General features: G+C 47.6%; 1 long non-coding RNA gene across 1 annotated transcript; it reads left to right on the forward strand.

Moving 5' to 3' along the window:
• Window positions 1-212: 212 nt before the first annotated feature.
• Window positions 213-24,916, forward strand: LOC147737408 (uncharacterized). Its single transcript, XR_015297229.1, has 3 exons — window positions 213-266; window positions 3,781-3,899; window positions 24,453-24,916. It is a non-coding gene; the product is annotated as an uncharacterized LOC147737408 (long non-coding RNA).
• The last annotated feature ends 1,173 nt before the right edge of the window (window positions 24,917-26,089 follow it).

Consider the following 26,089-nt stretch of genomic DNA (forward strand, 5'->3'; position numbering starts at 1 on the left):
GTCTGTTCACCCAATGTGAGTGGTGATATCCGCTCTGCTGATCTGCCTGAAGTTATGATGCCGCTGACAGTAGCGTGTCTGCTAAAAGCGATGGCGTGACTGGTGGAACTATAAAGCCAAATAAGAGAAAGTTATCTTCTGACACCACAGTCTTCGTGACTGAGACCAGTAACACTGAAGACTCTGAGACTCACAGCAGTATTTTCTCCTTTCAGAGCGTTATCACTGCAGATGGAGTGAAGCCAAGAAGTGAGCACATTACTAAGGTATCAACAAAGTTTAATATTGTTCATTTGTATTAACTCTTTTGTAGTATTTAGAAATGCATTTTCTAGTTTTGTTGCTTTTTGTTTATTTTTTTCTTGTAGGCTGTTACCTGTGGTTTAAAGGGAACAATGTTGTTGTGTGTGACCTTAATGCTGCAGTTTCCATGTCATTACCATCATTTGCTTACCCTGGAGAATCTCCAGGGTGGAGGAGGTTTGCTGTTTCACAGTTCTTTCTTCAGCTTCTGGGCAGTTGTCGCTCTGTGGCGATCTGTGGTCCTGTTTCTCTGCTCTTCTTGTAGTAGCTCCTATCAGAGCTTCATCCTCCCGCCAACGAAAATAAGATGCCAGGCATCACCCAGCACACAGCACAGCCTATGTTGGGCTAAGTCCATCTGCTCGGCGCAGTTAGAGCGAGGAAAAAAGTTCTCCAGACCCATCAGGCTGTGAATGTAACCTAAGGTCTTAAGATGAAATGTAGAGCCTACCTCCTTCCTGAGTGGCTCCAGTCTGCTGTGTGCAGACCCGATAGCTGGCAGCACCCTGGAGTATGTATGTATAAATCAGATTATGTTGGAAGTAACCTGCAATATAGTAGCAGGCAGCACCCTGCCATAGAGTAGGATTTCTCATAGTGTTTTATTTCCTGGCACATTAATGGAGATAGCCTTTTAACAGGCAGAAGAACAACACTGACCCTACATTTATCTGGGGTTGTCTTTAAAATTACGTACACATTAGGAATGGCATTTCGTTCTGCTGGAATAATAACACAAAATATCTTGCACTCTATGTTGTTGCATGGATTTTTGGCTGCAATGCATTCAATGTTTCATTCAAACATGCTTTCTACAGGGCACATACATGATTTGCTGCTGCAGAGAAATAATGCTCCTGTGTACTGTTGCAGACTCAGAAATATTGAAAAACTTCATGATTTCTCTTTCAGCTCTTCATAGTAAAACCTTTCAATTTTTGACTCAATCATTTGGCAGAAACATAACTTAGTACCATTAAAATAGTTGTGATAGGGAACATTCATGTGGGTTAGGACTGGCTCGACCAGAGTGCTTGCTGACTTGGAGGAGTATGGAGTTGACCACCTTGCCTGGTCTGGTGTGGAACCAAGCCAGCGATGCTTTGCTGCAGGCTCATTTGCCCTGATAGCTGGTCAACAGTTTGAGGAGGAGGAGGTGAAAAGCTGGCTAAGTGTGCCATGAGGCTGGCAGTTCAGTACATCCCTGAGAAGTGAGCTTTGAGTCGATGTAGTGTTCCTCTTATACCATAAGCAATTCACCCTCTCCAAAGCCTCAAGAATTCCTGAGTGTGAAGGTGGCTGATTCTGATTGGGTGCTTGATAGTTTTCCAGAAACTCATGTTCTTGATTGTCCATGTTTGTCAGTAGTTAATGAAACACGCCCAGACGTTTAATCTCTTCAGTTGACACAAGCTGCAATATAAGTTTCTTTGTCGTTGCAAAAAAATATGAATGGCCAACGAGCCTCTGTAGGTCAAAGTTCGGAAGGGCTGGGGAACTGTCATTCATCTCACTGCTAAGTGAGCCATGTCATGCTTCATCTCCGTCAGGCCTCTGATTTTAACCAACATCGCTCCTTGGTCGTCACCTACCCAGTCGGTCCTTAGACAGACTTCCTTTCGTCTCTAGTCAAGTCATAAGTCAAGTCATAAAATTTGTATAGCGCACTACATACCTCACTTTCTCACCTCTCCTACCCCCCACTACTTTCTCTCTCCTTTCTCTCTTCTCCTAATGTATTGCTGATTGTTTGATATTATGTTTACTTGTTGATCTTTTTCTGGTATATTTTTGCACCTCCTTTCTTCTCGCCTGTCGGGTCCTCCAGCATCCTCCCTCTATCTATATCTCTCCTTCTCTCCGCTCTCAATTTATTTGAGACTGAACTATTTTGTCTGATGCCCGATGGAGCTACTTGGTTTAGCTATAGGGGAGATGGGCCGTGTTCGATTCCCTCCTTGGTCGTCACCTACCCAGTCGGTCTTTTGACAGACTTCTTTTCGTCTCTCCTTATTGTCTCTTTCCTTATCATCCCTTTCTCACCTCCCCTGCCCCCTCCACTACTTTTCTCTCTCCTCTCTCTTCTCCTAATTGTATTGCTTATGTTTTGAATGGTTTGTGTGATTGTTGAACTTTTTCTGTTACATTGTTGACTCTCATGTAAAGCGCTCTGATACCTCCGGGTCTAGCCAGCGCTATATAAAAGAAATGAACCTGCGGCTGCTGAAATATGTGCTCCCACTTCCCCCAACCTTCCCCCCCTCCGCTCCTACTCTTTCCAGCTTCTGTCCTCTGCCCTCGCTTGCGCCTGTCCTTTGTCCCCACCCTGTTTTTCTGTGAACCTCTTCCCTCGCCACCTGAGACTGAACTATTTTGTCTGATGCCCGATGGAGCTACCTGGTTTTAGCTATAGGGGAGATGAGCCGTGGATTCCCTCCTTGGTCGTCACCTACCCAGTCGGTTTTTAGACAGACTTCCTTTCATCTCTACGGTTGTCTCTTCCCTTATCCTCACTTTCCCTCCTCCTCTACCCCCCACTACTTTCTCTCTCCTTTCTCTCCTCCCCTAATTGTATTGCTGATTGTTTGATATAATGTTTACTTGTTGATCTTTTCTGGTTTATTGTTGAACCACATAGTTACACTACCTTTCGTCTCTCCTGTCGTCTCCTACCGCATCCTCCCTCTATTTATGTCTCTCCTTCCCTCCTCTCTCAATGTATTGAGACTGAACTATTTTGTCTGACGCCCGATGGAGCTACTTGGTTTAGCTATAGAGGAGATGGGCCGTGGATTCCCTCCTTGGTCGTCACCTACCCAGTCGGTCTTTAGGCAGACTTCTTTTCGTCTCTCCTTATTGTCTCTTCCCTAGCTCCTATCCTCTCTCCCCTGAATCTCTCCCCTTGTCTGCCCTGGGATCACACCTTACTGGACTTTGGACGTTGCCTTGACTCGTCCACCGGTTTGTGTCCCCAACACCCTTCCTCTCCTCTTCCCATGCTGTGTCTCTCACCCACCCCTCCCCTTTCCCGTCCTCATTATCTGTCTACTTCCCGTGCTCCAACCCACCCCTCCCCGTAATCTCTCACCTTGCCTGCTTTTCCCCTTACGTATTTGTGCTTATTGTTTATCTCGACCTTACATGTAACTATGTTGCCATTCTCTAAGAACTGTGTAACCTTTGTAATGATGTAACCTGTAACTATGATCTGATGCTCATGTAAAGCACTCTGATACCTCCGGGTTTAGCCAGCGCTATATAAAACTTTTTTTTAAATAAATAAATAAATAAATAAATAAAAAATACAACTCACATAAGCAATAGTGGTGGAAGGTGTCACACATGACCTGGGACAACATCCGATTCAGCACACCCAGTTCCATTTTTTAAGTATTTGACACAATATTGAATTTATAACCTTTGTTTTTTATGGTCATGAGTCACCAGAATACTAAAAACGTGTCTTTTATTTTCAAGGTCAATTATGTAATGGTCACCAGCTTGGAAGCTCGGTTAATTCTTCAGTATTTGTCATTGATCTCCATGTGTGGCTAGTTTGGGTCTGCTCCCTGCATCGATCCTGATAACTCGCACAGGTAAGGAGCTTGTAGCAGCAACATGATAACCCCATACTCGTCTGTAAGAAGTGCGCTCGGAGGCAGGTATCCGATCATTTTTGTGAAACAAGGAAGGGCCAATATCTGCTATGTACATTTGTTAAAATAAAACAGTCAAATTACAGTATACTGTTCCGGAGGTTCGTTCCAGAGACATTATCCGTAACTGAACGCAGACACCCTAGGAAGCATGTGCTTTTAAGACAAGTTGCGTTTACTCACCTGAAGGTGACATGCTTCATCATTGGGCTATACTCCTCACCACCACTACAATGCCTGGCGAGCACCACAAGAGGGCACTTTGTCGCAGATGTTATTTTTAAAAAAAATTCTTTTTATTAAACACAAACAAAAATAATACACTTACAATAAATGCACTGTGCCGCAATCTGCATTACAAATCTGTTCACATCTTCTCGTTCCATAAGGATCAACAATAAGATTTATATTCGGGATCAGGGATCCACCAGCACCTCCGGGTCTTCCATGGCCACCGGGGGAGTGCATATTTCACCCCTGTAAGCATTCCAGGGCCCCCAAATCTTCCCCCATTTCTGGGGCCTACCCCGTGCCACATCCACAGCCCGCTCTCTGAACATGCACCAATCCAAATCATCCATCCATTTCCTGACTGTTGGTTTCTGAACCGCCCCCCACAGCTGAGCTATATTACGCTTCGCAATACTACAAGCCAGTGTGGCCCACGTCTTTCCATAAGACGTAAAATCAGTCGGGTCCCAGACATTCAGGATGCAACGCCTCGCTGCCAACTCAAACCCCACTCCCCACACCTCCCTCACCTTGGCATGAATAGCTGACCAATACCCCTGAATGAGAGCACAATCCCACAATACATGAAAAAAAGTTCCTGACTCACCACCCCCTCACCTGCACTCGCCACTCACTGCCAAACCCATTCTTACCAACCGGGGGCCGGTCACGTAACAGCGATGGAGAATCTTTAATTGAACCAGCCGAAGCCTCATCTGAATGGCAACGACCCTCGGAGAGGCCACTGCCTCCCTCCAGTCCTCCTCATCCAGGAGCAAACCATCCGCCGTCCACTGGTCTCTCAGGGCCACCAAGGGATCCTCCGCATGGTTAATTAGTTTTTTGTAGATCAGAGAAATCGTTTTCGTCGGAAGATGACCATCTAGTACATGATCCTCCAGCGGGGAGGCCTCCGGAGGCGCCACGCCAAGGGGGATATTAGCTAGCAGCGCATGCCTAATCTGAAGATAGCGAAACCTCTCGCTCCCGTGCATCTGATATCGTTTCTGCAGGGTCTCAAATGGGAGGATACCATCCTTTCCCCATCGATCACCAACTCAGGAGATCCCAATTAGGTCCCATTTATCGAAACCCTTTGATTTCCATAGGCTGCCCAAACGTTCCGAGTTCCAGAGGGGTGTTGCCAACGTGATCTTCCCCTCCCACTCAAGGGAGCGGTTAGCCTCATGCCAGACCCCAACAGCCACCGCCGTTGGTCCCACCATCGGAAAACGTCCCCGCCTAGCATACAGCGCCCTAGTAAAGTCCCCTCCAGGAATCTGGCCACGGTCCATAATGTAGCCGGGGTCTAGTGGCGAGCCATACACAGCCTGGTTAACCGCCACCAGCTGTGACGCCCAATAATACTTCCTGATATTGGGCAGGCCAATCCCGCCATTATACCACGGCAGCGTCAATTTCGCATACGCAATTCGGGGCCTCCCCTCCCAGAGAAGTTGTCTCTGGAGAGATTCGACCTCCTTAAAGTACGACTACGGAACCGGGTCCATAGAATTCTGGAGTGCATAAAGAAAATGAGGAAGAGCCATCATTTTGAACAAAACAGCTCGGCCAAGAAGGGAAAGAGGAAGTGACCTCCAGCGTTCCACATCACGCCTGAGCCGAACCAACGGAGGCAACAGGTTATTAGAGTACCTGCTACGGGGGTCCAAGGATATAAAAATGCCTAGATATTTAAAACCCGCGACCTCCAACTTAACCGGACAGCGCGGGGGGACCTCCGGGGGATCACCGCTCAATACAAACAGGACCAACTTCGTCCAATTAATAGAAAAGCCTGAGTACCTACTGAAAACCTCCAGGACATCCAGAAATGCCAAAAGCGAAGCTCGAGGAGAGGACAAATACAAAAGAATATCATCTGCATAGAGAGATATCTTGTCCTCCCAGTCTGGCGTCCATCGGAGCCCCCTGATCGACCTATCCCAACGAACCCAGGCCGCTAGCGACTCAAGCGCCAGTGCAAAAAGCAACAGGGAGAGAGGACAGCCCTGCCTGGTGCCTCTCACCAACACGAAATCTGACGACGTGTGATTATTGATGACTACTTGGGCCAGTGGACCAGAATACAGGAGGCGAACCCAAGAAATGAACTCCGGGCCTATCCCCAACTTACCAAGGGCAGCAAACAGATAAGGCCACTCCACCCTGTCGAAGGCCACAGTGGCATCCAAAGAGAGCAATATTGTCGGCCCGTGTATCTGCGAAGCCCCACCAATTACCCCGTGTAACCTGCGCAAGTTGAGAGCTGTGTTACGGCGGGGCATAAAACCCGATTGGTCGGGATGCACCAGTGTAGTAATCACCTTAACCAGGCGGTTTGCCAACAACTTCGCCAAAATTTTAGGTTCGGCATTCAACAAAGAGATCGGCCTGTAGGATGAACACTCAGTCCTCGGCTTACCCTCCTTATGGAGGACAATAATATTCGCCACACGCTGATCATATGGAAGCCGTCCTCTCCCCCTACTCTCCACAAACATACCCTTGACAAAGGGAGCCAGCTTATTCGCATTGACTTTGTAAAGCTCAATAGGAAGCCCATTCGGGCCTGACGCTTTACCTGAACGAACCCCCCCTGATCGCCTGCGCCACCTCATCATTGGTGAGGGGAGAATCGAGGAATCCCCTGTCGTCGTCTGAAAGAATAGGCATCGGGATATCCCTAATCATATCTGCTTTCTCGGCCTCCGAATAAGGACACTCGGCCGCGTAGACCTTCTCATAATATCTGCCGAAGACCGCCACAATTTCTTGCAGGTCAGTGACCCTGTCAGCCCCGGGGGACCTCAGCACCAGAACTAGCCGGGACGCCCAATCCCCTCTCTCCAACCAAGCAATCAGCTTCCCCGCCTTATCACCATGCTCATATATTCTACTCTGGGTATTGGCCAATTGTCTTTTAGCATTATCACGGGCCAAGTACCTGTATTCATCCTTAAGGAGAGACAATATGATCTACTTTAGCCTCTGTAAAATCTCTGGGTGATCCTCTGGACTCTCTGCACACTATACCTCTTTTTGGTATAGTATAGTGAGAGCCGGCTCCCCACGCTCAAGTACTCACACACACTCAGACATAGACAGACAGATACAGACACACACACTCTCTCTCGCACGCATTCTCACACATACCCACCCTACCTCACATCAGAAACATATATTTAACTTCTAAATGACATTTTCAACTAGGAACATTAGTAAATCGGTTCATGCAGAATTCAAAAGATCCTACTTGTAAGGATATCTGAGCAGTCAGCCCCATGACAGGAAAAAAGAAATACAAATGAATGAATAAAATGCTTGAGGAGGCTGAGGATGCATGTGGAGTTAGGGGAAGATCACAGCACCACTGATTGTGAGGCGTGCCAACTGTTAAAGCAGAAGTCGCGGCTGGAGCGCTGGAAGCAACTACTCTCGGCAGCATCTCTCAAGATCGGCTTCATCCCCTCGATCAGCCTCCGCAGACGGTTTCAGAAGCGGCCGTCCTCATCAGCATCCTCAACCCTCTCCGATGTCGCACGAGCGTCGCTCCCCGGTGGATAAGTGTCGCAGCTTGTCCCCGGGGGCTGGTGTTCGGCCTGCCGGGGGCGTGGGCTCTCCGCTGGTGATGCGGCCCGCGTGTCGTTCTCCTATCCACCGTTTCCCGGTGAGGGGGGCGTCGAGAACCCAGATGGAGACATATACAGCGGCTTTGCAGGCCTCGTTGGCGTCTCCTCCTCCTTCCCCTTCTGGGACGTCGGCGAATCCCTTGCATTGCGTGGGGCCCTTCGCTTCGCCCCAGTGCCAACTGGCTCGGCTCCTTCGGGGGTCCCTCCTTCAGACCACGGCACCTCTGCCTCGCCTCAAACTCCTGTGGGAGTCCCGGTAGTGTCGCGGGAAGTCCGCGGGGCTCGGGTCGCATTCCCGAGCCCCACTCGGTCCTCTAGACAGGCGACGGCCTTGTCCATGGCTGAGCTGCGCCACAGGTGTCAGTAGACCCCCACGTCCTGCTCTGGGTCGAGGCTGGACGGGGACCCTTTGTTCCCCTCTCGGCCCTCCACGCAGGCGGCTGCCTCGACGGAGGTCTATCAGCCCTGGCGGCGCCACATGGGTCGGCGGACCACCTACGTCACATTCTGGGTCGAGGCTGGCGGAGGGCTTCTTGTCACTCCCCTGGTCCTCTCGTCCCTCCACACAAGCGGCACTTGAATTACTCCTTTTGCAAGCATATATAGCTTTTGCCCACAACTATTGCTTTTCTTTCATTTTGTCCTTCCAGACCATTCTCCTTACTCCTGTATTTATCTTTTTAAGCTTTACTCTGTAAATTAAATTAACTGGGAACTTTTTTACCAATCTCATGATTCTGTTAAATTTTTTTTTTTTTTATTGATGGCTTTCAAACAACATTTTCACCAATGAACATGCTGTTTTTTTTCCTCCACTGACCTTTATTAGCATATTATTGAGATTGACTGGTAATTAATTGCTTTGTGAAGAGAGACCATTTTTCTACAGCATTCGAATAATCTCCTTCGAAGTGAAAATCAACAATTGCCTGCGCAGTGTTTGTAATAGAATCTTTGTTGTTAGCTGACCAATTAAGTTTCTTATATTTTACTGTTGTTATTTCACCCGGAAGTGTTGTATATTTTTCATATCTTAGGCCATTTAGGTTTAACTCAATTATTTGTTGATTGTTGTCGCTTATATTTATTCCCTCTATCTGATAAGACAAAATTTTATGAAATAGATTATGAAATTGCCTCCCGTTCACGCTGCATTGTGGGACCTCGAGAGCTCTCCTAGAGAGGCAAGATGGACGCGGGCTTCTTCCGCGGTACAAGTGCTGAGCAAGAGAATCGTTTCAGCAACAAACAGAAGAAGCTTTTGAACAGCTAAAATTTGCAGAATGCCTGGAAACAAAGGTAGACATGGTCACGGTTAATATGAAAGTTATCAAGCCATTAATAACTAAGCGAATTACTGAAATTCTGGGATTCGAAGACAATGTGTTAATTTACTGGGTTTTTAAATGGTAAGAATGCCAGAGAATTCATGGGAGAGCTTTGGCCGCTTCTTTTGAGTGCTCAAGAAAATATTGCTGGCATACCCACTGCTTTTCTGGAACTGAAGAAAGAGGAAATTAAACAGAGAGAGATTGAGCAAGAAAAGCTGGCGTTTTTAAAGAAGCAAGATGAAGAGAAAGATATAAAAAAGGACAAAGAAGATCGAGAAATGAGGGGTTGGGACCGAAGATCCAGAAGTCCGAGAAGACGCAAATCCAGGTCTTCTTCCCCGCGGAGAAGATCTCCTGGAAGAAGAGAGCGAAAACACAGCCATTCACGATCTCCTCGGCACAGATCAAAGAGTCGCAGTCCTAGTCCTATGCCTGAAAAGAGAGAACCAGAACCTCCCGAACCTGAGCCTTCTATGTTAATAAGGGAGCCTTCTGTTCAGGAAGCAACTTCAACCAGTGACATTATTAAAGTTATGCAACATGAACCTACCCCAGACATCAAGCAAGAACCACCCCCAGAGCAAAGTATTAAAATAGAGATGGAGAAGAAGCCCCGGGCCAGTTCTCGATCACGTTCTAAGTCCCGGTCAAGGTCACATTCACCTCCTCATTCCAGATCTCAGCGGCACCACAGGTCACTCTCCAGGTCCTATTCACTGAGGAGGCGTTCAAGCCCAAGGCGAAGGTCATCTCCTCGCCAACGTAGTCCTCCCAGGCGCCCTCCACCTCCTCCTAAACACAGGAGAAGTAGAACACCAGTCAGAAGAAGACGCCATTCATCAGCTTCTTTATCTGGCAGCAGTTCGTCTTCCTCTTCTTCACGTTCAAAGACTCCGCCTCCTCCAAAGAAACCATCAAAGCGAATTTCATCATGTCCTCCTCAAAAGCCCCGCGGGTAACCTTCTGGATGCCCCCCTAGAAGGCGGCACAGGCCATCTCCACCTCCTAGCCCCCCTCAAAAAGAACCCAGATCTCCATCGCCTCAGCAATCCAGTTATCAAAGGAAAGGTCGCAGCTCGGTGTCTCCAGGACCAAAACACAAAATCCTAGAAAAAAGATCTTCACCACCTCAAGCTCCAAAAACGAAAAGAGTGGAATTGTCAGAATCTGAAGATGACGAAGGGAGTAGAATGGCAGCAGCAGATTCTGTGACAAAGACGGCAGTATAAATGACAAAATAGGCAGTCTTTATCTGGTACAGATTCTGGTTCATCATCCTCTTCTGAAGAGAGACCTAAAAGAAATGTGAAAAATGGTGAAATGGCACGTCGCAGACGTCATTCAGGTTCAAGGACTTCATCACCTTCACGAAGATGTCAAAAAGAGTTCTCTCCTACAATGCAGCAAATGGGAAAGAGGTGTCAGTCTCCTGTGCCTAAAAGACGACGAAGAAGCCCATCCCCACCTCCAGTAAGAAGGCGCCAAACTCCTTCACCTCCACTCCTCCACGACGACGTTGATCACCTTCACCTCTCAGGTGCAGGACACCATTTCCTCCTCCACGGAGGTGCTCCCCTTCTCCAAGAAGGTATTCTCCACCAATACAGAGAAGGTATACTCCTTCACCGCCTCCCAAAAGAAGAACTGTTACACCCGCACCTCCACCACTTCTTAAAAGAAGACTATCTTCATCTCCACTTCCAAAACATAGCATTTCTCGATCTCCACCTCCAAAACAAAGAATTTCTCTAGTGGCAAAGAGACACTCTCCTTCGTTATCTTCAAAACATAGAAAAGCATCCCCTCCAAGCAGGTCAAACCGTGAAATGCGATCCCCACTGCAGAACAAAAGGCATTCGCCTTCCCCTTGGTCAAGACCTCCCCGTATCTCTCCAACTCCTCCTCCCCCTCTTCGCAGAGGACCTTCTCCTTCACCCCCAAGAAGACAGCAATCACCATCTCCAATCACTAGGCCCATCAGGAGAGTGTCATGGACACATGAACCTAAGAAGATTAAAAGGGCTTCTCCTAGTCCGCTGCCTGTGAGGAGAGTGTCTTCGTCTAGATCCGTCTCAGGATCACCAGAGCCACCACCTAAAATGATGCTCCCACCCCCATCACCATCCAGATCACGATCTCCCTCGCCAACGTGGTCACCCGCACCACCAGCAAAGAAAGCTCAAAGTGCTTCACCAAGTCAGTCTCCTGTAAGGAGTTCTGACCAAGAAGGTGGCAGGAAGAAAAAGAAGGTTAAAAAGCACAAGAAACACAAGAAGCACAAGAAAGAAAGGGGTTCTAATGCAGAGGGGGCACCTAGCCCTCCTGCTTCATTGTTGGAAAGAGGAGAAATGGACGATGATAATTTACCTATAAAGGGTTCTGAAAGTGATGATGAGGAAAAGCTTGATGATTTAGAATAACACCTGCGAGAAAAGGCCTTGAGGTCTATGAGAAAGGCCCAAGTGTCACCACAGCCTTAGCCGCCATGAACTGAAATATTTGATATAATGTATATTTTATTTGGTTTCTATTCCTCAAATTTCTGTTTCAGTTTCTAAAATGTGTTTCAGCTTTAGATTATAACGTATGTTGTAATGGGTAGAGGTGAACAATATTAAAAGCAAATAATAAAATGGGCATGGATTTCCATCAGTGTCCACAGTGTACTAGCGATATCCTTTCACTCACCATAGTTGTAACTTCCATAAAATTAGGGTACTTCAATAACCAAGAATTTATATGGAATCTAAACATGCCAAGGAGCTTACAAAAACATTATTTATGAAGTCTGATAACAAGTTGGACACACATCGGAGTATGATAAAAAATATAAAATGATTCTGTTGAACTCTGGTTCTTACACATGGTTGAGATTGAAACCACTGGTTAAAATTTCAAGTCAACAAACTATTTGAATAAAAAATGTGTGTAATGTTGACTGTATTAAAGTGAATCAGGTTTGTACTTTCTGTTTATCATAAAATGAAAGATTTGAGTTTGCCAGAACACTGTGGGTTTTCTCTTTGTAACAAGTTGATTTGAAGCACTGGAATTTAATTTGTATTTGAATTTTTTAAAGGAGAGTTTGCTCGTTCCCAAAGGGACTCTTAACATTACATTAATCTGTTCACTACAACTGCTTTGTTACCTCCTCCATGTTGTTTGATTGCGATTCTTTCAGACTATCTATGTGTCAGAGCTGTGGGCTTTAAAGGGCAAATAGATGGACGTGGACAGTGAATATTGTTGCATTTTGTAACAGGAGCTGTATAAAACTTGTGAATTAAACAAAGTCAATTTCATAATTTTAGAAAGCTTGGAATATTTGCTTGTGAGTTTTTTTTTTTTTTGTAAAATTTTTTTATTTTATTTTGCAGACAAAGAAAAATGAACAGTAAACAAAAGGTACCACATATGGCGCACAGATGGTCCCACACAGTGGGAAAGCGTTAAAGTAAGATGAGGCAAAGTTGCAAAACAGAAAGCCAGCGGATTAAAGTCTTCGTCCGCTGAGAATGTCGGCAGTCCCGTACCTATCCCCCATCAGGGGGTCGCTCAGTTAGTGCAGCCGACAAGTAGTCCAGAATTGCCCCGTCCTCTAGGTGAGCCTCATCTCATCGATATAACTGTCCCAAAGTAGCACCCAACCCCATTCCCCCAAAACTCCCCCCCCCCCCTCCCGTGACGGCGCCGCTCGCATTCCCCATTCATCCAACAGGCATACTCTAGAGCTGAAATAAATGTAAAGTCCTCAGTGATGCCGGGCAAACTGCCGAAGGCAAACCAGCAGAGAGAAAGAACACCAAGGGGCCCCACACGTGTTTGAAATTTTTGTAATTGCCTAAAAATATGTCCGCCATTCTCTCGAGACTCAAGAGCCTCCATAATCTAGCATGCCAGAGGGAGATCGCCGGGGCCTCCTTCCGCTTCCAGCCGAAGCCAACGTAAGTTTGGCCGCGCCGAGACACAGCCAAAGGATCTTTTTGTCGGCTCGCGTCTGGTGTTCAAGGCCAGGGTCTCTCAAACCCAGTAGCACGAACTCCGGGGAGTCGTCAACAGGGTACTGCTGAATGTCTTTAATATGGGACAAGATCTCAACCCAGAAGGGTTTAATGATCGGGCAGTCCCACCAAATGTGGCGGAAGTCCCCCAGGAGGCCGCAGCCCCTCCAACACCTGTCCGTGACCGCTGGGTAAATGCGATGAAGTCGAGCCGGGACCATGTACCACTGCGTAAGAGTTTTGAAATGCGCCTCCCTTAGGAGTATGGAGTGATTAAATTGCGTCATGTCCTTCCAAAGCGCTGACCATTCTCCGTCAGTGATGTCCCTCCCCACCATCTCCTCCCATTGCTCCATGTAGCGCGGTCTGGGGGAAAGGGCCGAGCGGAGCAGCAGCTGGTAGAGAAAGGAGATGACCCCCTTCATGGCGGAGGTCTTCAGGAGAAAGGCCTCAAAGTCGGACAGAGGTCTCGTCGCAGCCTCCCGCACCCCCGGCGACGTGGCCCAATGGAGCAGTTGTAGATGCCTGTATCGCTCCACCGGCTGCACTTGGTAGTCCCGCATGCAGTTCCCAAACGTCAGGGGATCGGGGCCGTGGAATAGGTGAAGTAGCGCCCGGCATCCCCCCTCCCTCCAGCCGTCAAAGGGGCCCTCGATGAGCGCCGGTGGGAACTCCGGATGGAAATGCAATGGAGTGAATGGGGATGGAAAGGTCGTCCACCTCTCATCGCCCGCCAGTGTATCCCAGACTTTCAGCGTAGTCCCCGTGGGGGTACTAATATACGCGTTTGCTGGGCGGTCCCGCTTCGGCTTCCATGCCAGGTCCCAGATGGACCGGCCTGCCACACACCGATCCATATGCAGCCAGTGTTTGTCGGAAAACTGCTGTGACCACTCCACCATGACTCTAAGTTGGGCCGCTTTGTAATAGAGGTTAAAATCCGGAAGGCCGACCCCCCCGTCAGTCCGCAGGCGTCGCAGGAGTGTAAACGAAAGCCGCGCCCGACCACCCTGCCAGACAAATTTCAACATCATCGATTTAAGGTGGCTAAAAAAAGTGGAGGGCAATGGGATCGGTAGGGCCTGGAACAGGTACAGATACTTGGGGAGAAGGACCATCTTGATAGCATGTACCCGTCCTAGCCAGGATAGGAATTTTGGTTTCCATTTCTCCAATTCCGCCCGCGACTTGGCCAAGAGGGGCGGGAAGTTGGCTGCGAAGAGGCCGCCCACCGTAGGGGTGAGATGAACCGCTAGGTATAGAATGGAGCCCGAGGCCCAGGCCAGAGGCGTCGTCGCTCTCACCTGTGCCACCTCGGCCTGAGATAGGGTCAGGTTCAGGACATACGACTTGCCATAATTAACTTTGAAGCCGGCCACCGCTTCAAATTCCAGCAATATATCTCGCACACATGGAAGAGAGTTAGCGGGGTCGGCCACTGACAGCAGGACATCATCTGCAAAAAGGGTGATCTTGTGCTGTTCCCCCGTGAATGGGATGCCCTTCACCCCCTCGTGCTCCCGGACGGCCAGCGCCAGGGGCTCAATGCTGAGCGCAAACAACAAGGGCGAGAGGGGACACCCCTGCCTGGTGCCTCGTGAGTGCCGGAAGAAGGCCGACAAGTGGCCGTTCACCGCCACCCTCGAGCGCGGGCTGCAAAAGTTGGCTCTCACCATCGCGATGAATCGATCGGAGAAACCAAACGCCTGTAACGTGTGGAATAAGAAGCCCCAGTCCACTCGGTCGAAGGCCTTCTCTGCGTCCAGCCCCACCAAGACCGCCGGGATGCGGAACTTGTCCGCCTTCTCAATAAGGTGGATTACCCTCCTAGTGTTATCGTGCGTCTGGCGGCCTTTAATGAAGCCAGATTGGTCCGCGTGGATAATCGTCGGCAGCAGGTCCTGTAGGCGACTTGCTAAAATAGCCGAGTAGAGCTTCGCGTCGATATTGAGTAAGGCTATGGGGCGGTACGAGGCACACTGCTCCGGGTCCTTCCCCGGCTTCGGCAGGACAGTGATCACTGCCTCCGCAAGAGTCCCAGAATTCACCCCAGGGCCAACCATATCGTTAAAGAGGGCGACCAGGAAGTCACACACCTCAGTCGCATAGGTCTGATAAAAAACTGCGGTGAACCCATCGGGTCCGGGGGCTTTGTGCAATTTCAAGTTTTTGATGGCAGAGAGGACCTCCTCCCTCGTGATCGGAGCATCGAGTAAGTCGTTCCAAGCCCCTGAGACCTGCGGAATCGATAAGCGCTGCAGGAACTCCCGTTGTTTAGCAGTATCTAGCTCTTCCCCCTGGTACAAAGCGGCGTAGAAGCGGCCAAAGACGTCCGCTTTCGCCCCGTCACAGTGATGGAGCGCTCCCGCAGTATCTCTAATCCCACCTATGTATTCACGCTCCCTCTTGTCCTTCAGTTGTCGGGCCAAGTGCCTGCCAATCTTGTTACCACTGGAGTAGGAGTGCCGTCCCAGCCTCAGCAGGGTGAGCTCGGCCCTATTCGTATAGTGTGCCTTCAGCTTGCCCCTCACCGCCGTCAGGGGACGCAGAGTTATTCTCGAGGGATTAGCTTTGTGCTCCCTCTCAAGCGTGAGCACCTCGGCCTCTAGCGCCTCCCTCTCCTTTCTACGTAAAGCGTTCAATTGCGAGTTGAGGCCCAGGCATGTCCCCCTGATCGTTGCCTTGAAGGCGTCCCACGTGGTCATCAGGGATGTGTCCGACGGGGGATTGCAGACAAAAAAGTCCCGAATGGCCAAACGTAAGGCTTGATGGGACACCTCGTCCCTGACCACCGAAGCCGGGAAGTACCACTTCCGGTTCGCGGTGTCAGGAGGCGACCAACGAAGCGTGAGCACCATGAGACTGTGGTCCGACACAGATATCGGGAGAATGGCGGCATCTAAAATGTTCCCCCTAAGTGATTGACTAAGGAAGACGTAATCCAGACGGGAGTAGGAGTGGTGCACATGGGAAAAGAACGTATAGTCCTTCATATCAGGGTGAAAAAACCTCCAGCCATCAACTAGACCCATCTCCTCCACCCCTCGCTGCGTAGCCCCAGAAAAGACCCCTGTGTCCGCCCGCCGCCCCCCCCGAGCTATCCATCTCTCCGTCCCACACCAAATTATAGTCACCCATCATGAACACAAGACCTTCTGCAAAGTCCCCCACCTTCACCAGTAACTCCTGTAAGTACTTATTCTGACCTGCATTGGGCAGGTAGAGCACAACAAACGTACATAGCCTACCCTGAACGTGCCCTTTGACCATCAGCCACCGCCCCTCCCTATCGCTGCGGACCCCCATAGGTTGAAAATGCAACGCCGCCTTAAACATTAAAGCTACTCCCCGATGCTTCGTGACAGCTGAGGACCTGTACACAATGGGGTACGCCCTGTGGCGGAGCCGCAGTTCATCCTTCCGTGCCAAGTGAGTTTCCTGCAGCCCCACAACATCAAGGTGATGGTCTACAACATATTTCAGGACCTTCTGTCTCTTCTGAGGGGAGTTTAAGCCCTTGACGTTCCATGTGCCTATACTAATTGGCATGGTAGACACACAACACAGATCCCGCTGTCAGTAATACTATTGGCGCCCATTCCGCATTCCTCCCCTCCCCCCCCGGCAACGTGCTCCCAAACGTTTCCAGAATAGTCGTTGGATCATCCCCACTACAGCATGGCACGCATTCCACCACTCACACTCCGCATTCATCCCCAAAGGCCTCCCGTCACGGGTCCCGTCCCCCTCCCCCCCCCCCCCAACCCCATGCTCCCCCAACCAAACCCCCCCCTAAACAATACAGAACATTGTACAGAATCAGAAAAAAAAGTGCAATAACTATACTCATCGAGATCAGTAGGCCGAAGTCCGTAGGAAGCCCCCAATCAAGCGACAGGCCAGAGGAATGAAACCACTATTCCCCTTGGCCTCAAACGAGGTCGTCTCCCACCAGAGTACTTACAAAACCCTCGATCAGAAGGCCCGAGCCTCTCCGGCGCCGATCCGCCATTCCTCGGGGATTACGCCGCCCCAGAGCTATGCTGCGAGTCGGCCAACGTGGCCGAGGCCACCGAAGCGACTGCTGCTCCTCGTTCCTGCAGGCTGGCAGAAAGGTCCGGACGCTGTCTAGCAGGGGAACTGACGGGGGAGCGCCCCACCCTGTGCCATGAGTTCGAACGGCGGCGCCGTCGAGACGGGGAGGCCGCCGCGGCCTGCGAGGACGGCACATCTTCCATTCCCAAAAGCTCTTTTGCCGCCTGAAGCGTGCGGATTTGGGCCAGGCGGTTCTGCCATCTGAAGATGATCCTGAAAGGGTGCCCCCAGGAATAGGCGATGCCCCTCTCTCTCAGAAACGATGTGACAGGTCGGAATTCCCTCCGCTTTTGCAAGGTGGATGCAGCCAAGTCCTGGTATAGTTGTGGCCGATGACCCCGGAATTGCAGCGACTCGATGGTCCGGGCTTTCCGAAGAATCCTCTCCTTAAGCTGAAAATCGTGGACACACACCAAGATGTCAGGGGGAGGTCCCCCCCCCGCGCCGTGGCAATCCCACCCGGTGCACTCTGTCCATCTGTATCTCCTTCGTGTCTGCCTCATCAAGGACCTGGAGAAACAGCTCCTGGACGTACCCCCGGAGATCCCCCGCCTCACCGTCCCATGGCACCGCCCGTATTCGGATGTTGTTTCTACGGGAGCGGTTTTCATGGTCTTCCGTATGTAGTTGTAGGTCCAAATTCTTCTCGGTGAGGCGGATTATGTCTTGCTGGAGCATATGAACATCGGTGGCCACACTCAAATCCCTGTCTTCCAGGGTCGCCACCCTCTCTCCTATGCCGTCCACGTCCCTCCGCACCTCCCGCAAGTCGGAGGCGAGTTGCGCCCTGAGTTCGGATATGTCCTCCTTGATTGAGGCAAACAACTCTGACATGAAGGCCTTCGTCGCTGGGGCGTCTTCATCCGAGTGCTTCGACGACCCACTCGCCCCAGGGGAGGCCGGTTGTTGGGAGGCTTTCGAGGCGTTGTCCTTCCCCTGGTTCCGTTTGAGCTGCACAGTAGACATGGCGACTCACCGCGCCCTGCGCCGGCTCCACGTGGCTATGGAAAGTAGTGGGGCCTGCAGGCGGACCAAGTGCTCGGCGCCCACCGTCGCCACCAAGAGTTCCCAGTCCCCCGCACTCAGGCACTCGATCCGTGGGAGTCTCCTGTACCCAAGGCGGGAACCCCCGAGAGCCGGTGTCCTTCTGCCTCGGCCCTCCGGGCCTCCGCCCAGCACGTGTCGCACCACCAACTAGCGGGAGAGTCACTCCCTAGCCCCGTCGCAGTCACGGCTTTGCACAGCACCCAGGCCCCGGGCCTCGAGAGTTCAAACAGGCCGCCGGCGCCAACCGCGAGGGGAGGGCTGGACGGCGTAGATAGTAGAGTGCTGCTGGCCGTCCAAGCGCCACTGCAGTGCCAGGGGCCGGCGCTCCACCTCCCCCAGGTGTGGTGGGGTACGATCTGGGTCCCGTCGTCAGGACCTCCTTCGCCCAAGCGCAGTTCCGAACAGCCTTCCGTCTACTCCAATGTCTGCAGGCAGATCTAGGGCCCCGCCCTTCGACCGCACCGGGCCTCGATGTCCGGAAAGCCCGGGGTCTCACAGGCCGCGGGTTACGTTCGATCTCTTAGGCGCTCCCAAGGTCACACTGCCTCGGCGACCCCATCAAAGTCTGCCGCTCCACTAGGCGGTCGTCTCCGCCGCTGTAGGGGCTCGTGGGCACCCCCAAGATCGTGTTTTTAGATGCTTTGCTGGATCAGCGCCGGAGCGGCACGGAAAGGCGTCCTACTCCGCCGCCATCTTGGCCACGCCCCCTGCTTGTGAGTTTTTAATGCCGTTTTTAAAGTGGCTCGGGTTTATTTCAATGAGTGCCTGCGGTATGCCAGAGGTGTGCTACAGATCGTGCGCAAGGTAAGCTCAACTAGTGTGTCTGTTTAGGATACTATTGCAGTAAAATCCAAACATTTGCATTATTTGCCAGTGTCAGGTTGATTTCCTTGATAGAAATAAAATGAAAATGATTCAACGATGCTATGGTATAATCTATTCTAGACCTATGATCCCCTGCTTGAAAAGTCCATGCTGGTGGCGAATCTTGAGGAAATCGCCCATTTAGGACTCTTAGACCAATGGTTTCTCATTCTTTTACAAGAGTCTTGCCGATGTTTTCATCTTTTGTTCCCTCATACCCATAGTTGATAAAAAACTTGGAATTGACCATAAGTAATTTTGCCATTGTATTTCAACATCTCTATCGTAAGATCATAGCATATTCATGTTATAATCACCGGTAATAATAATCTCAGGTTGGATGTCATTGTCCAGTTGCTGCAATATCATAATTATCAAATTGGTCGCCATTGTTCTTTGTAATTATATATGTTGATTACTACAAGAGATTTAATTATATTTTGTTCTTTGTATCATATTTTGACAATTAGATAATCGTTTTGACTTGGGACGTCCATTTCACTTTCCATTTTTAGCTCAGTTGATATAAAAATAGCCAAACTCCCACAAGGTCTGCCATAGTTACTTGTTCTCTTAGCTCATGAGTAATAACCCTATACCCTTCCAATCTAAAAGGAACTACAGCCCAAGTCTCTTGTAAACAAATGATTTGAAAACAGCACAAAGTAGCTAGTTGGTTATTCTGAATCTTTGCTTGAACTCCATTTATATTCCTCGAACATAATCTGACTCTTTCATTCATAATTGTTGAGACCCTTAAAGGAACTTCAGATTGTAGATGTCAATCCTTTCTGATATTATGGAGGGCTGCTGTTAGCCAACCTAATTTGACAGTGTCAAATAATAGGTCTCCTATTTGTTCCTCTAATGATTTTAAAAGATGACCGTTGGTCATACCTATGTTTTTTTTTAAATATTGAGTATTTCTTATTATTCTCGGTTCTCATTTGGTTATGATTTTGTAATTTTGTTGAAACAAAAGGACGTTGCAGGGGGAGTTGTTATTTTTATTCCCCAGTCCTGAAAGCGATTATGTTCTTGCATAATAAGGCTGGCGGCAGTAGAAGATGTCCAAATTACTAATGTCGATTCACGATTATTCTTGATTGTGAGGAATTCAATTGATTCTATGTCGGTACATTTAATTTCCTTTAATGAGGGTACTGCATTACACAATTTTAATATGTTTTCCACGAGTCAAGATATCATTAGTACCCCTAGATTTATATTCCATCGCAAAAATTACCTGCACCACTCCTTCTTTTTGATCTAGGTTATCAAATTTAATTTGTTCCAGGCTAATTTCACCTTCAGCATGCTCAATTAACCTTCCATAATGATTACTAACAGTTTGAGACCATAATTGTCAATGTTTATGTAACTACTTCGTTTCGATTCCCAGATCTTGTGGTAATTTAATATCCTTCCAGGTTTTTAACAAATCTCTATTCGTTTCATCCCCTCTGATACTCTCACTCTTTGCTCTATTTGTTTCCAATTGTGATGGCTTATTCTCCACCTGTTTATTACATTCCTCCACTTGCAGCTTTTCTAAGGACTGAATGTTCCCATTCTCTATAATTTTTATACTATCAGCTTGCTTGTTTAGGCATTTATTTTTCATAACTGCTTGTACCTCCGATAGATCCTTATTAAATAGAGGGTAAAAGGGTTTTGTTGGAGACATGTGTTTACCCTCACCTTCACAATATGATATTTAGTCAAGGTTGTTTCCAGTGTTCAATCTCACTATATCTGATGCATTTGTTTTTAAAAAAACTTTTAGAAGCTTTATTTCTTGCTTTCTGTTGTTTTTTCCTCTGTCTTTTTGATAGATGAACTTCCGGAGCTGCGCCTGTCATTGTTGATTGTGTTGAGCATAGGTTTATCACTTCTTGATCTTTTGTTTTATCATCTATTTTTTCATTAACAACAACAGTATTGTCTTTACATTTTATTGTATCTTTAGAGGGGCAGTCGGTCTTGATGGGTTGAATTCCCACATTAGGAAAATTCACTTTTACATCGTCAATTATTGTTTTTTAAATATCCGGAATGGTAGCCAGTTTAATTAGTGGGGCACAACTACACTCTGCATACGTAGATATTGGCTGAGATTGTGCCCTTACTATTAGATTATTTTGTGTTCTTATCTTCTGCTCAGTTCCAGCAACAGAGGATGCCGTAGCGCTCAAGAGATCTATTTGGACCTCCTTTTTGTTGGACTGATATGTTAAAGCTTCCAGAGTTAATTGCTAGGTTTTGAAGAATAAATACCAAATTGCTGCTGCGTTCCCACTTCCTGGTACCTGAGTACCTGGGTTATGGTGTTGCCCATTTATGAATGATAGGTCCTTATACTTCTCTTTTTGTGGTCCTTGAAAATCATGTCCCTCGTCACAAGAATTAATGAATTGTGGACTACTATTCAAAACGTATTTTTCATACGTAGTACTTCAACGCTGCAGAGTTTCTGGGTTGCTGGTGTATTCATCCTTATTAATTTGAGATCCGTTATTTTGATTACATTTCGGCTGGTCCTGTTTTTGAACTGAATTCATTTTAGACAGAGTAAGATCCGATTTCAGTGGGGTATTGGCTTCCCTAATGATTTTCACCCCACCATCTAGTTCATTTGGAGCTTCTTGGTCTGGTTGATTTATTTGACCCAAATTAGATGGTTCCCCTATAACGTTAGCTTTTCTGATTTTTACTTGCACTTCTATTGGCATTGGCTGCCTAAGTTGGTAGTAATTGCTGCGTATCTCCCATTGTTAGATTTGTGTATTTTGGGTCCTTTTGTTGTGAACGACCAGTAAGTGGAATAGTTAACATCTCTAGGTCCGTTATTTGACCCCAATGGTTGACTTGGTCCTTAGTTTAATTTGACATTTGTTCGACTTCAGCTTTAGTGGAGAAGTGTGGCTCACTGGTTAGAGGAGGCAGACCTGGAAGCAGAGGTCAGCCCGGGACCAGGGTTCAATTCCCAGCTCGGCGGGGTCTTGAGTCCTAAAAATGTCCATGGACTCGACAATTCTCGCTCCGGTGCCTACTCGATTCACAGGTTCACACTCTGCGACTCTGGGCAATAGCTTGCTTAATCTCCACAACGGCCCCTCGCGGCGGGATGCCTGGCTTTCACCTTGCGGATACCCTGCCGGGTTTATCTCACAGGGGAATACCAGGACGGGTTCCCTAAGCAAGCGCTTAGAAACCGCTCAGTGATTTGCGCTATATAAATTCCTGTACATTTACATTTACATTTAGGGTGGCCTAGTTCACTTACTCCTTGGGGATATAATATTTGTTCTACTCAGTGGTTTAATTGGAGTTTGAAGATCACATGGGTTAGTTAGCAATGTTAGCATAGCATCAGTTGGATCTTTCATAAAATCAAACTTTGACAGCGACTTTCCCAGTTTCCCAAATGTATGGACCTTAGATGATTTAAAGGACTATATGTCAACTGCCAGTTTTATTTTAAACGTATCTAATATCGGTGTTTGTTGTATTTTTCTTTTCCTTTTGATAGGAGGGAAAGGTGGCCGCTCTTTTCCTGACCTCATAATACACCCTCTAAGGAGAAGAAGTCTTGCTCCTTTCAGAGACTCAAATGGGCCAGTGACAAGACCAAAGGGTGCTTTGATAGGACAAAAACACCACCAAACACCTCCAAGGGAAAACACCCACAAAGCACACCTCTGTACAGAATCCACCGGTACTGCTGGTTACTTAATTAATTAATTAATTAACCGATTGATTAACATCCGGGCACCGGGTAGGGCTGTAGTCTAGGTATGCAGAGTAATTCAGGGGCCGAGGGGTGCTTCAAGAGGGTCTAAGTCTATTGTCACTTTCCCCTTTCCATAATTTCTAAGATTTTGTATTACAGACTTATTACAGACTCCAATGGCTCAGCGACTTAGGGACCGATCAATCTTAGCTACTCGTCACACACCACACACCTCTTGCCACTTGTTACTCACCACTCACTGTTCATTGCTTGTTCGTTGCTATTCATCTCTGACAAGAGTACAAGGGAGAATGCTGGCAATCGTTTAGGAGCAAGAGCGGAATCCAGAGCTAGTCCCACTACAGACGGCAGATGTGGGCACTTCCCTCCACTCCTCGGCTCAGCTCTGTCTGCTCTGCTCAATGCTTAGTAAATACGTAAAATCAGGCGGCAGGCCAAGGCTTCTCTGTGCTCCTCTATTCTCCTCTGTGCCCTTCTGCAGCCACCGCACCAGCAGCACCGCAGGCCAAGGCTCCTTTGACCTCTGCAGCGGCCGCCGCACCAGCAGCACTAGCAGCGCCTTAGCACCGCGGTGCCGGCAGCGGCCGTTCCTGCCCCCACAGCAGATCCATAGAACTTAAAGCGCCCGCATAACAGGACGCGAATGAAGCGGGAGAAATCTTCGGGAGCAGGAACCGGTCACAAAACAAATGCGGGCAGTCGTCCCAGGCTCTGCTCCGCTTGCTCGTCAACTCCCCCTCGGCTCGGCCCCTCAGCAATACTTGGTACGCTTTGCACTCAATGCCGAATCACAGGCCGACAACGACTGTGAACACCAACAGAGGGAAGAATTTCTCCCAGTTAGTAAAAAAACACAGCATAAGTCTTGGCTGCTTCTGCTGCACCCAGAGTCTTATGCGTCTTTGCAGTCTAATTTTTCTGTCTGGAAAAAAATTGTGTCCTGGTTTTCTGCACCCAGTAAATCCAGGTGCAGAAAAACCTAACAACTGATAATCAGGTGGAATAAAATGAACACATGAAAGTACGGCTTCATTTCATTGCTATTGATTCATACTCTGGACCATATTTGAGGGATTGGTCTAGGCATAGTCCTCGCAGCCCATAATAGGTTTGCTTGAGGCTGAGGCCAAAACTCAAAAGTCAGGATACCAGATACAAGTAGGTGGTAACTCAGGGCAGGGGAAAATGCCTTTTGTCCGTGGGGGAGTCATTCCAGTCCCAGAAATCTGCATTACAAATTAATTAATAGTATATATTTTTATATTAGCTGTTTGGTGTCAGTCCATATGACTTTAATATCTGCCTTTGGGGTTCTATGTTACAACTTCATAGGGTACATGTATCCTTTGTGAGCTTAATAAATTGTTGAAAATTCTACAAATCCTCCCTCCTACATCCAAGTACTTTCATGCTACCATTCTACACTGTGCTCTGTCTGGAAAAACAGCTCAACATTTTCCAAATTCTGCATTAATTTGGCTTGTAAATTATATTTTTGGAAATGTACATGTATTAACTATTTCATTTTAATACTCTAGGTGATTGAAATTACGGAGGAAGAAAGCAAGATTTAGCAATAAGCAACTGAATGTCAGTGCCATAAAAAGGATTATTTTGAAAAATTGAAGGACATCCAGCATTCTACGTTTAAATAATTTCCAAAACTCTAGGTGTGGCGAGGAAAGTACTATACCTGTAAGTGAAGTCTCTAATTTTGCATTTCATTAACCCAGAGCAAAACCATATCTGTGCACACAGCATCAGAAATAATGTAGAAAGACCACTTCAGCATCCTCATCTGAAATATTATCAGAAAGACAAATTGCCTCAGCATGGCAGAATAACGTTCATCTAAAGCATCTTGTAATTCTAGAGAGGAAGCACACATTGCATAAAAGAAAGTTATAACAAAAGGTATCTTCTGCATACCATCAAAGAAAAGACGCTGAAAGAAGACTCTGAAGCTGACACATTGACAAGCAAAAGATTGAAAAATCACCTTTGTTCAACAACCATTGTTAACTAGTTACACAAGTTTGAGACTATCTGCCTCTGGATAGAACACCACGGCCCACTCTGCTCACTCTTGCGAAAACCTTAAAAATTCACCACTTTATTGTGTTCATGACCATCTCATATTGTTTCCTTTTTATTGTGTACTGTTCTGTAATTCTATGTAAATCGCCTCAACATTATCTGCTGTGCATGAGTGATATGTAAAACTGTTAATTATAAAAATGGATTAGATGAGCACCGTTGCGCTATAGGTAATGTAAATAAATCCTCGTCTTCGGAACTACAAACCTTAACCTTACACCAAATATAGAAAGGATAAAAGGAACTGATGTTCTGCGACTGGTGATCCACAATAGTACTGTGCATGTTCTAACACCCTCAGTTACTACCTTTACGTCAGTGCAAAAAGGTACTTATCAGTTTAATCATTAAATATCAGACCAACACCTCATTACTGCATTGCTAAGAACCTATACAAATAGATTGGAGAGAAACATCAGTCACAAAATAATTTACTGCCGGAGAGGCTATTACCTAAAGACTATTATCTACTAGAACAATTTCAACAGGTGTTACAGGGCTGCTTCCAGACGTATTTTGCTCAATTCAAGTGTTAAGAAGATTACACGCAATTTCCTTTAGAGATAAATGCTGAACAATATCTAAACAAGCCCGACTCTAAAATCAGGTTCACTCTTACTGTGGCATAATAGTAAGAGAAAACTAAACATAGAGATATTAACCCTAGGAATACACCTTCTAAAAACACTGTTAGAACAAATTCAGTGTTCAAACCCGCCTCAATCAAGGCAAAATAACTGAAATTGGGGAAAAAAGTTACTTGTGCCAAAAAAGATACAGCTATAAATCTTATCTCACAGAATTTGACAGAATGCACACTGGGGGAAACCACTCTCAGTGCAATGTATGCCAAAAAAGTTTCAGGCGTAAATCTTATCTCACTGAGCATATGAGAATCCACACTGGGGGAAATCACTCTCCGTGCAAAGTATGCCATAAAAGTTTCAGGCGTAAATCTTATCTCACTGAGCATATGAGAATCCACACAGGGGAAAAACCTTATCAGTGCTCTGAATGCCAGAAAAAGTTTAGTATCAAAGCGAGTTTATATCGACATGCATTAACCCACTCTGTGGAA

The sequence above is a fragment of the Lissotriton vulgaris genome, chromosome 1_1 (genome assembly GCF_964263255.1).
Source record: "Lissotriton vulgaris chromosome 1_1, aLisVul1.2, whole genome shotgun sequence".
Lineage (NCBI taxonomy): Eukaryota > Metazoa > Chordata > Amphibia > Caudata > Salamandridae > Lissotriton > Lissotriton vulgaris.